Below are 10,724 nucleotides of genomic sequence, written 5' to 3'. Positions count from 1 at the left end.
CCCAGGACCCTGGGATCATGACCTGAGCCGAAGGCAGAGGCTTTAACCCACTGAGCCACCCAGGCTCCTGAGAAATAGACCTTTACGGAGATGAGCCACCGAGACTTGGGGGCTGTTTGTTACAGTTCTCTGTCTTCCCTTGCTGATAGAGAAATCAGTCATTTGAAATGCAGTGCTAGCATAGGAACCCAAATCTATGGCATTAGCTTTGCTATTGAGTGACTGGGTGGAAACTGATAATAAGAGTCTTTGAACTTTGATGGTCCATGGTATCAAGTGGCAAAATCCTTGGGAAGACTGCTGGTTGGGCGAGCTTGGGAGGCAGAGCATGGGGCTGCTGAGTTAGAGCTCTAGGGACAGTGGGGATTCATGCGTCTTGGCCCTCCAGTGGCTGCATTTGCAAGGTATTACAGGAAAGAGGTGAGCTCAGGAGAGTAACAGCTGGTTTGAGGCAGAAATGATAGAAATAGAGAGGGATTTACTTTCAGGGTTGGAAAAGCCAACCACGCCTGGATCTACATTAGGAAGTTAAGACTGAGAAAATCCTCAGGCCACTGTGAAGCCCAGGTGAAGGATGGAACATTGCCACTCGATGACAATGGCCTTGAGGTTGTCATGATTAAGTGGGAAGAAAGAGGCAAGAAGAGGGAGGAAAATAAGAGTCTCATGCTCTACCGACTGAGCTAGCCGGGCGCCCGAGGGAGGAAAATAAATGGGGCCTGACAACAAAGTCTTAGGAAAGAGTTCTGGGTGTGATCACTGGCCCTTAGAACTGACTAGAAGCAGTTGGTTAGAAATTTAGGATTGGAGGGAATTACATTGCCAAAGAAGCAATGATTCTGGGTGAAAAAGAGTTTTTGAAATTTAATATTTTTATTTTTTATTTTAAGATTTTATTTATTTATTTGATAGAGAGAGATCACAAGTAGATGGAAAGGCAGGCAGAGAGAGAGAGATGGAAGCAGGCTCCCTACTGAGCAGAGAGCCCGATGCGGGACTCCATCCCAGGACCCTGAGATCATGACCTGAGCCAAAGGCAGCGGCTTAACCCACTGAGCCACCCAGGCGCCCAAGTTTTTGAAATTTAATATACACTTTGGTTCCCCAGCTCTCCATGAATAGGAAGCAGGGCTTGGGAAACTGCAGTGACTAACAGGGCACTCTACCTTACCCCCTACAGGGTGGAGTCAGGGGACATGGAGGAAAACGGACAAGGAGTTGACAAAGAAAGCATAACCAGTGTCAAGCCAGGGTTACACTCAGCCACGGACCACTTGCTTCTGGTGTCTTCCATTCTTCTCTCTTCTGAATGGGAGTTTTCACTGGGGATGTCTTATCCCTGCTCCATCATCACACACACAAAATGTGTGTGTGTGTGTGTGTGTGTGTGTGTGTGTGTGTCAGGGGGCAACACATATATTTTCTCTGTAGTTCATGGGCAGTGATCGAATGGGACCTTGGGCTGTCTCCTTGAGGGGAGGATGAGTTTTTTCTACAAGCAGAAGGAGGAACATTCATGGGTACGTGTTGGCCAGTGGGGCAGACTATGGCAGCAACTACTAAGTGTACCATGTCATCTGTGTCCCCTCCTGTCTTTCTGGGCATTCCACAAGGCCACATTCCCTTGCAGTCAGCTGGCCAAGTAACTGAATTATGGCCAAAAGAATTTGGGCAGAGGGCTGAACACCCCTGAAGTTTTGCTCCCCAAACCCTGTGTTATCTTCCATGTGTCCTCTGTTTTCATGGGTGATGCCAAGGTGACCTCAGTGGCCATGTGTTGGAAGTGGAGATATGCACGGATGACCGCATGGAGCTGAACCCTGGGCATTGGAGGCAGCATGAGTGAGAAATAAACCTCAGTTGCTGAATCTGCTGTGATGAGGGGCTCCTTATTACAGGATTAATATCTTTATTTATTTGACAGAGAGAGATCACAAGTAGGCAGAGAGGCAGGCAGAGAGAGAGAGAGAGAGGGAAGCAGACTCCCTGCCGAGCAGAGAGCCCGATGCGGGACTCGATCCCAGGACCCTGAGATCATGATCTGAGCTGAAGGCAGCAGCTTAACCCACTGAGCCACCCAGGCGCCCCCAGGATTAATTTCTCCTGACAAACACACACACCTGTCTTGGTCCCCTCCCAACAGGCTGATCTGACAAAGTCATGTTACCCTCCTGTAGAAAACTCTGGAATGGAGACATTGCTCACAGGGCAGCCGCAAACCGGTACACAGCCCACCGGCCCTGCATGCCGGCTCTCTCCTGTCCTTCTGACCCTTCCTCCCCCTCCTCCCCTTGCTCTCTGTTCTTGGGTCACACTTTTCTTTTCCCCAAATATGCCATTCTGTCTTCTCCCTCAGGACCCTTGTCCTATGCCTGAATATCTCTTGCCCTGTTTTTTTTGTGCTCACCCATTATCCTTTGGGTCTTATCTCAAACATCACTTCCTCAGGAAAGGATTTCTGGCATCCTTCAGACTGGATTCAGCCCTGCCATACATCAATTTGTGGACTGTCATTACAATGGCCCAAGAGCCACCCTGGCTCTGCCAGAAGAGAAATGTTTTGGAAGTTGTGTTAATTAGATGCTGTTAACTGCCCCTTATCTTTCCCCTCCTCTCTCCCTGCTAGCAGAACTCCAGTTTGGTTCAGAGGGACTACATGCTCCTGGGGCTCTTTTCCCAGACCTCCTTCCCGTGACAGGTAGCCATGGGACCCAGTGCTGCTCCATGGGATCTAAGTGGGAGTCCCCTTGATGGGTCCTTAAAAGGTTATTGTGTTCCTAAAGATGCCAGCACATGTCTTTCCCCTTTATCCTCCCATCTTCATCCTTCCTGTGTGAGGCTGAGTGCCACCTGCTAAGGATAGTAGGCCAGGAGCCGCAAGGAGCATGTGTCCTTGATGACTGCATCTAGCTGGGAGTCCGGCCCTCCTGAGAAACCCAAAACCCTGTTTAGTCAAGCTTGGAAATGGGCTTTGTTACATGCAGCTGAACACGATCCTAACTGATGCACAAGACTTTCAGATACTTCACAAGGTGGACAAGAACTGTGGAGAACTATGCTAGGACAGAGAACAAAGACCTATTAGGACCACAGGGACTGTGGTAGGACACTGCTTCTGAGGTTCCTGGAATGAATCCATACATCCTTGCCTCTTGAGATGAGCTTCAGATCCAACATCCCCAGGGGGCAACCTGGTTCCATGCCTGGATGGTCAGAGTAAGGGAAGGGAATGCCCAGGTTCTGGGAATCCTACAGTGAGAGGCCATGTCCCGATCATCACCTGCTACATACTCTCGAAACTCCTTGTGCTTTCATTATGGTGATGCTAAGCCAAAGGCCTCCCATAATCATGAGGCTGGAGGGTGGTCACAGAGCCCAAGAAGGGGGGAAAAGGGGACTGGGCTGAGGAAGGCTCCTAGGAGGAGGGAGTCTTGGGTGCTACACCTTTTTTTTTTTTTTAAATGTGTAACTGACATGTAACATTACACTGGGTTCATTAGTACAATATAACGATTCAATATTTGTATATATGTGAAATGATCACCACAAACAAGTCTAGTTAACACCCATGGCAGCACAATTTTTTTTTACAATTTTTTTCTTGTGGTGAGAACTTTTAAGAGTTACTCTTTTAGCAACTTTCAAATATGCAACACAGTATTATTAACTACAGTAGCCATGCTTTACATGACATCCCCATGAGTTCTGTATCTGATAACTGGAGGTTAGTATCTTCCCATCCCCTTCACTCATTTTGCCCACCCCTACCTTTCCACCTCTGGCAACCAGTACTCTGTTCTCTGTATCTATGCGTTCAGTTCTTTGTTTTTTTCCAGAGTCCATAAATAAGAGAGATTGTGTATTTCTCTTTCTCTGCCTTATTTCACTTAGCACACTGGCCTCAGGGTCCACCCATGTTGCAAATGGCAGGATTTCCTTCTTTTCTATGGCTGAATACTATTCCATTGTATATACATACCAGTCCTCTCCATCAGTTCATTCGTTGATGGACACTTAGGTTATTTCTTTGTCATGGCTGTTGTAAAGAATGCTGTAGTGAGCATGGGGCTGCAGATATCTTCTCGAATTCATGTTCTCATTTCCTTTGGATAAGTATCCAGATGTGGAATTGCTGGATCATATGGTAGTTCTGTTTTTTAGTTTTTTCACAGTGGCTGCACCAATTTCCATTCCCACTCACAGCTCATGAGGGTTTCCCTTTCTCTCATCCTCACCAACACTGTTATTTCTTGTCTTTTTGACATTAGCCATCCTAACAGGTGTGAGGTGACATCTCATTGTGGATTTGATTTGCATTTCCCTGATGATGGGTGACTTGGAGCCTCTTTCCATGTACCTGTCGGCCATCGAAGGTCTTCTTTGGAAAAATGTCTGTTCTGATCCTCTGTTTTTTAACTGGATTGGTTTTTGTATGGGTTTTGGTTTTGTTTTGTTTTGTTTTGTTTTTTGTTTTATTGTTTTATTTGTTGTTGTTGTTTTGCTATTGGATTATAGGAGTTCTTTATGTATTTTAGATATTAATTCCTTCCCAGACATGTGATTTGCAAATATTTTCTTCCATTCAGTAGTTTGCTTTTCTCTCTGTTGACGGCTTCCTGTGCTGGGCACAGGTGTTCTAGTCTGACGCAGGTGGGCACACTTGGAATGCCCACCTGCTGCTTCTGCTGCTGGCACCTTCTAGAGACTTCCCTCGGGACACCTCCCTCCCCAGGGCTGGCTTTGCTCACTTATCTGTCCCCTCCTTGACCCTACCAGCCTCACAGCCTAGGCCACCCTCCACACGGAGGGCTGCAGGGGGTTCTGGGTTTGGAGATGGGTTTCCTGGGCCCTTCCATTTCTCAGATGACAAGGGCCAGAACCAAGAGCTGGAGGGCAGGGAGGTCAGCAGTGAGGTGAGTGGTCAAGGTGCCAGTTGAGGTGTTCATTCTGGGCTTCAGTCCTGGCTCTTCCGTGTGTGCTTCAGACACATCAGCCCCCATCCTGAGCGCCAGCCTGCCTGGTCCGCTGGGCTGTAGAACAGAGCGCTCTTTCCTGTGCTCAGTGTCATGTTTGGCTCTTTGCCAAGTGATTCGTTCAAGGGCAGTTCCATCTTCCTAGTATTCACTGCCATGCAGTTCTGGGCCCCCACTGTGTGCTGGGCTCTCTGCACAAGTTAGAAAGGCCCTTTTGGAGCTGAGAGTCCCCAACGGGAGCAGAGGTCACACACACACATGGCTCAATAGACACATGGGCACAGCCTGTGAGGATGTGGGGAGGGCTGTGGAGACAGGTGAGAGATGTGCTCACGGGGAGGACCATGAGGGGTGAGCTGGGCAAAGAGTAGAGACAAAGGTGTTCCTGGGACAGAGCCCAATTGGGCCAAGTGCCTGAGTCTGGGGAAATGAGCTCTACCTGTATTCGACGAACTGAGTGTGGGCCAGTCTCTAATGAGGAGACTCAGGGTCAGGAGGTAACAGCCAGGTCGGGTGAGCTTTCCTATGAGTCAAATGGGAGCCATAGCTGGTTTGGGGTGAGGGTGTGCAGCAGTGGACCTGGTGGGAAGTCATGGGTTGGGGAGAAATGTAAAATCAGTAAGACTTAGGGATACTGTGGGGAAGGTGAGAGGAGAAGGAGTCACAGGTGGCCTGGATTTCTTGGTGACTGGAGGTGCCATTTCCTGAGATGGGGGAAGAATGAAGCAGGAACAAATTTGTAGTTCAGTCTGGAACATGAATGATGAGAGTTGCCCCAAAGGGAGAGGAAAATAAGCGTTTGGATATGTAGGTCTGTGGCTGGGAAGAGATCTCCTTTTCCTCCCATGTTTTTTCCTTCCACCTCTTGGGCGCTTCTTTGTGCCTATTCTTGAGCTGAAGATGGCAAGAGAACTCCTTCCAGGACTTCTAAAGCTTGGGGTCCCCCGTGTACCTCTTCAATATCACATGATCCAAACTTAACTGCGTGATAAGGAGACCCCCAAACACAGTGGCAAACAAGTCAGAGTGAGTGACATGGAAGACACGGCAGGGTTTGGGAGTGGGGTGTTGACTTCTCCCACTTTATGGTCCACTGAGGCATTCGGGGATAGGAGGGGACTCCAGCTCCTTCAAGACCTCCATTTCTAAATTCAAGGGGCATATTTCTGTGCCCACGTTCCCTCAGCCAGCTGAGAAGGGGAAGAGTGTCCATTTCTTTACTGGGGGCCACAAAAGGGGCACACGTGTCTTTGGGCGACCTTCCATTGGCCAGGATTTAATCTAATGCCCTTGGATCTATGCTGCAAGGGAAGTAGGGAGAGGCAAGCTCCAGGTGATGCCAGGACAGCTGTGTCCCCAGATAACCCCAAGAGAGTTCTTACTGTCAGGAAGAAGGGGAGTGTGGAGACTTTTGGACAGCCCATGGTCTCTACCTTGAAGTCTGGATGTTGAAAGCCATGCAGTGCCTCGATGAGAAAATCTCCCACACGGTGTCCCAAGACAATGAGCAGAACATTTTGAAGTAATGAGGGCCTTCTGGGAATCAAAGTGGGTGGTTCATTTCCACATGGTGGTTGGCTTCTTACTCTTTCCAGGCAGTCTGATTGTGGAAACTTGTTGGAGATTCTGCTGTATGCCTTTACCACACAGCCCCACCAGGTACTCCTCCAACCTGACTTGCACACCTCCTCTGATGAGAAGCTCACCCCCTTACAGGTACCCTCTCCATTTCTTTGGACTCCATGACTGGGAGAAAGCAATTCTTATAGGGAGCTCTTGCCCTGTGGCCACCTACCCAATCTCTTTGCTCCCCAGCTGCCAGTCCCTGCTCTGTCTTCTGGTCTCTGCTTGCCCCAGAATAATCCTGCAGAAATTTGGGGTCAAAAATAGAAGTCCTCCAAAGCTGCTTTTCCGCCAGTAAAAGAGAAACCTATGGCTGTCCAAGACTCCTGGGGCATTCGAGTTCTCCCAACCAGTGCCCCCAACCAAATGCTATGCGCTGTGATGAGAGGCATGATATGCAATACAGTGTCCATTCGAGTGACCTTGATGAGAGGCACGATACATGATACAGTGTCCATTCGAGTGACCTTGGGCAAGCTGCTTCACCTCAGTGAGCCTCAGCTTCCCTGTTTGTAAAACAGAAGCTCACAGTGCAAGGGCTGGGTCTGATCGCCAATTCTGGCATTCACTAGTTCTGGACCTGAGGCCACATGCGATGCCTGTCTGGGCTGCAGTTATGCTATCTTTAAAAGCAGAGGTAACAGGGGATGGTACTGACCTCCCAGTGGTCTCAGGAGGCTTGAAGAAGCTGAAGCTTGTGGAGAACTCAGCAGGGACTGGCCACAGTAGGAGATACCAGACTGATGCCATCTGGGAATATTAACCAGCTCTTTTCTCCCAGATAGCTTGTGCTACCCCTTTACCCTTCCCTGCCTTGTCCTCCTTGCATTCAATTCAATGAGCCAGTTACTTCCTGGCTTTGAGTTTCAAAAGCCTAGACCTGCTGGCAATGGAAAATCTTGTGGCAGGCCTTTTAAATAGTAGTGAGAGTTTACTCTGGGCTGGAGCTCCTCCAATGTCTCTGTCTCCTGATGCCAACCTATGAGGCATGTTATCCCATTTCACAGATGAGAGAACCGAGGCACAGAGAGGTTATGTGTGCTGTGCAACTAGTGGTGGCAAAAGCAACATGACTTTGGACTTTGGGGGTCTGGATTCTCCCACCTTCCCCCACTGCACTTTCTCCTGCTGGGTATGGCTGTGGGAGCCCGAGCGTCCAGCAGTGGGTCTCCCTGACACAGTGAGATTTCCCCAGGCTCCAGAGTGGGGTGGAGAGCTGGGAGACCCAGGAGGGAGGTGGGTCCCAGCTCCAGATGTGCAGGGGGGCTGGTGGGCCCTGGGAGCCGATGGGGCTTGGCCTGCCAGCTGAAAACGAGTGCCAGAGCAGTAGGAAACCAGGAGAATGCACCCGGGGCTGCAGGGGCATGGAGAGGGGTTGGCTTGGCTTCTTCTGGTGGTAGGGGTCTGGCCAGGTTGGGTTGGGGGCGGAGGTGGGTTGCAGGGGTCCGGCCAAAGGCAGCACTGGGTTGATTGGTTCATACGTCCAGGGCTCCTGGAGAAAGTCGGATGTACCTGAATTGACAGATACCACCTCCATCAGAGAAGGAGTGAAAAAATGAATTTGAGATATAAGAAAAATCTTCTAAAAAATTTCTTGAACATCTGACATTGTGGATTGAATGTCATCTGGGCTCCATATTTGATATATGTCCACAGTTGTGGTCTTCTTGCCATTGCTGTGCACCTGAGGCAGGGAGACAAGATACACTTGTGTTTGTGTGTGTGTGTGCGGCACGGGCGTGTGTGTGTGTTTGCAGGTGTGCACGTCTGTGTGTATGCATGTCTTGGTATGCGTGCCCCTCTGTAGGTGTGCATGTGTGTGTCTATTGTGCATGTGTGCCTTTTCCCTGCGTGCGCTGCCTGCCCCTGCCTGACAGTGCACAGCCATCCCCCGGCAACCCAGGCCCCAGAATGCCGTTTTGTTTCTCATCCTTTCATATTCAAATGTAAGCCTGGTTCCCAGCATGCCCTGGGGATTTATGGCCTGATTGTGTATTGTTGGAGCCTGGTGAGTGGGTGAGCTCATCACTTGGCTTGTGATGGTAATTCCTGCCTGAGTGGGGAGGGGGCTGGAGGGCTCCCCATCTGCTCTAGAGGGGCTTGCTTGGGTGCATGTCCCTTGTTGCTAGGTGCCCAAACCATCCATCTAATCCAGAAATATGGAATAATACAAATACCAGCAACAGCTAACATTTCTTGATTGGGGGTTGACTCTGTGCTAGATGTGGCTCTAAGGTTTTTGTGTCTTCTACCTCATTTTAGCTCCTTTTTACTGGATGGGGAAACTGAGGCAGAGGAAGCCACCCAAGGCAGATTGCTGCCACCACACTGACTCGCCATCCATCCTCAGGGGTCTTGGCGTCAGCCCCATTTTCCTGGTTCCCTCTCCCTCCTCTAGGCCATTCAGCCCCCACCTATAGCTGGCCTCAGTGCTGGTCTCCTCCCTTGCATCCTAGGCCCTGTGTGAGCCTTGGGCCTGGCCTCCCTGCTTCCTGGAGCCTCCCCTGATCCTCAGCACAGCTGTTGGATGCCCTTCCTAAAATTTCCACCTCTCTTTACTTAGGCCTCCCACGCCTCCCCATTGTGCTTGAGACAAGCTCAAATTTGTCCTGGCATTTAGGGCTCCACTGGAGCATGGTCTTGTCCCCCAGCCTCAGCAGGGCTGTCCTCGGGCAGGTAGAATAGGCAGAAGGCAGAGCTGGGACCAGTACTGAGCTCCACAGTGGGAGAAGCAAACAAGTGGGCTGCTGGGCACTTTGAACTTGGAGCTGACCCAGGTGTCCATGGTGAGAGGTGGCCATAGAGGCAGGAGATGTTGGGGACAACTGGTTCTCCATTCAGCCCCAGATAGCTCTACTGAAGGCTGCTCAGGCTCTGCCCCTCCACACCCTGGGCCTCCTTGACCCCAGGTGCCCCTCCCCCACCTTCAGGAGAAGGGGAGGAGCGGGGCTCTCCATAGGTCCAGGCTGTGGGCCACACAGAAGAAGCCAGAGACTCCCTCACCCACCCAAAGGCTGGGTGGCATTGTGTTTGCAGTAGTGGATGGAAAAATGGGGTGGGGTGGAGCTTTGGAGTCATATACTCCTGGTTCCTCTCCCTTCTTCGCCAGCTGCCAAGTCAGCAAACCTCCTGGTACCTTAGTTTCCTCAGCAGAGAAATGGAACAATACCACAGCATCACAGTTACTGTGCCAAGAGCTTCCAAGAAGCGTCTGCATTTGAGAAGGACTAATTCTTTTAAAATAAAAAATGGCATTTCTACAAAAGGCAGACTGATCTCCTGTGCCTGTGGACCCCCATTTTTTCTCTTGGAGTCCCAAGACACTGTCTCCTTTTGCCTTTGTGATCTCTCTGAACCTGTTTCCCCATCCATATGCAGGGCAGAGGGCTGTCCCTGCTTCCTTGCATGCTCCGCTCAGAGGATTAAGCAGGATAAAGCTGTTAGCACGTGGCAGGTGCCAATCCCCCATGATGTGCTTCTTCTCACCAACCAGCCTGCCCGCCTGCAGAGAGGTGCCTTTGCTAGAGTGGAAAAGGGATTAGGACTCTTGTTACTGCTGGGTGGGTCCAGCTCCCAGACAAGACAATGGGAATCATATTAACCTTGGCCAGGGAGATAACCATCTGTCCAAACAGTGGGGACTGCTGCCCATGGCCGGGGCATCTGAAGCATCATGCCACATCACACGTTCCCTCTCAAATCCTGACCTGGCTGGTCCCACCCTCTCGGACCTCAGTCTTTGCATCTGTACAAGGGCCTCAGCTTGTCTGCTCTAAATCATACACCTAAAATGGTTCTTTCCAAAGCTCTGGATTTTGAGCTAAGAATGGCAAGGATGGCCCACACCCTAGCAATCCTTCTCACTTTGGATGGGGGAAACTGAGGCCTGCTGAGGGCATATGGTCATCCAAGGTCACCTAGCAAACCAGTGGCAAGGCTGGGACTCAGAGCCAGGTGTTTGAGCTTAGGGAGGAGTTCAGGTGCCCTTAATGCCAGGACAGTAGGTTAGAGCCCTATGCTCAGCTGTGGAGCCAGGGATCCACATGGGGGAAGGAGGAGTCTCAGGAATGGCTTTTGAAGCCAGAGGCTTTTGAGGTTAGTCCGGCTGGAAGAGGGCCTCGGCATGTG

Source organism: Mustela nigripes, chromosome 2 (assembly GCF_022355385.1).
Source record: "Mustela nigripes isolate SB6536 chromosome 2, MUSNIG.SB6536, whole genome shotgun sequence".
NCBI classification, from domain to species: domain Eukaryota; kingdom Metazoa; phylum Chordata; class Mammalia; order Carnivora; family Mustelidae; genus Mustela; species Mustela nigripes.
Note: the sequence above shows the minus strand (reverse complement) of the source record.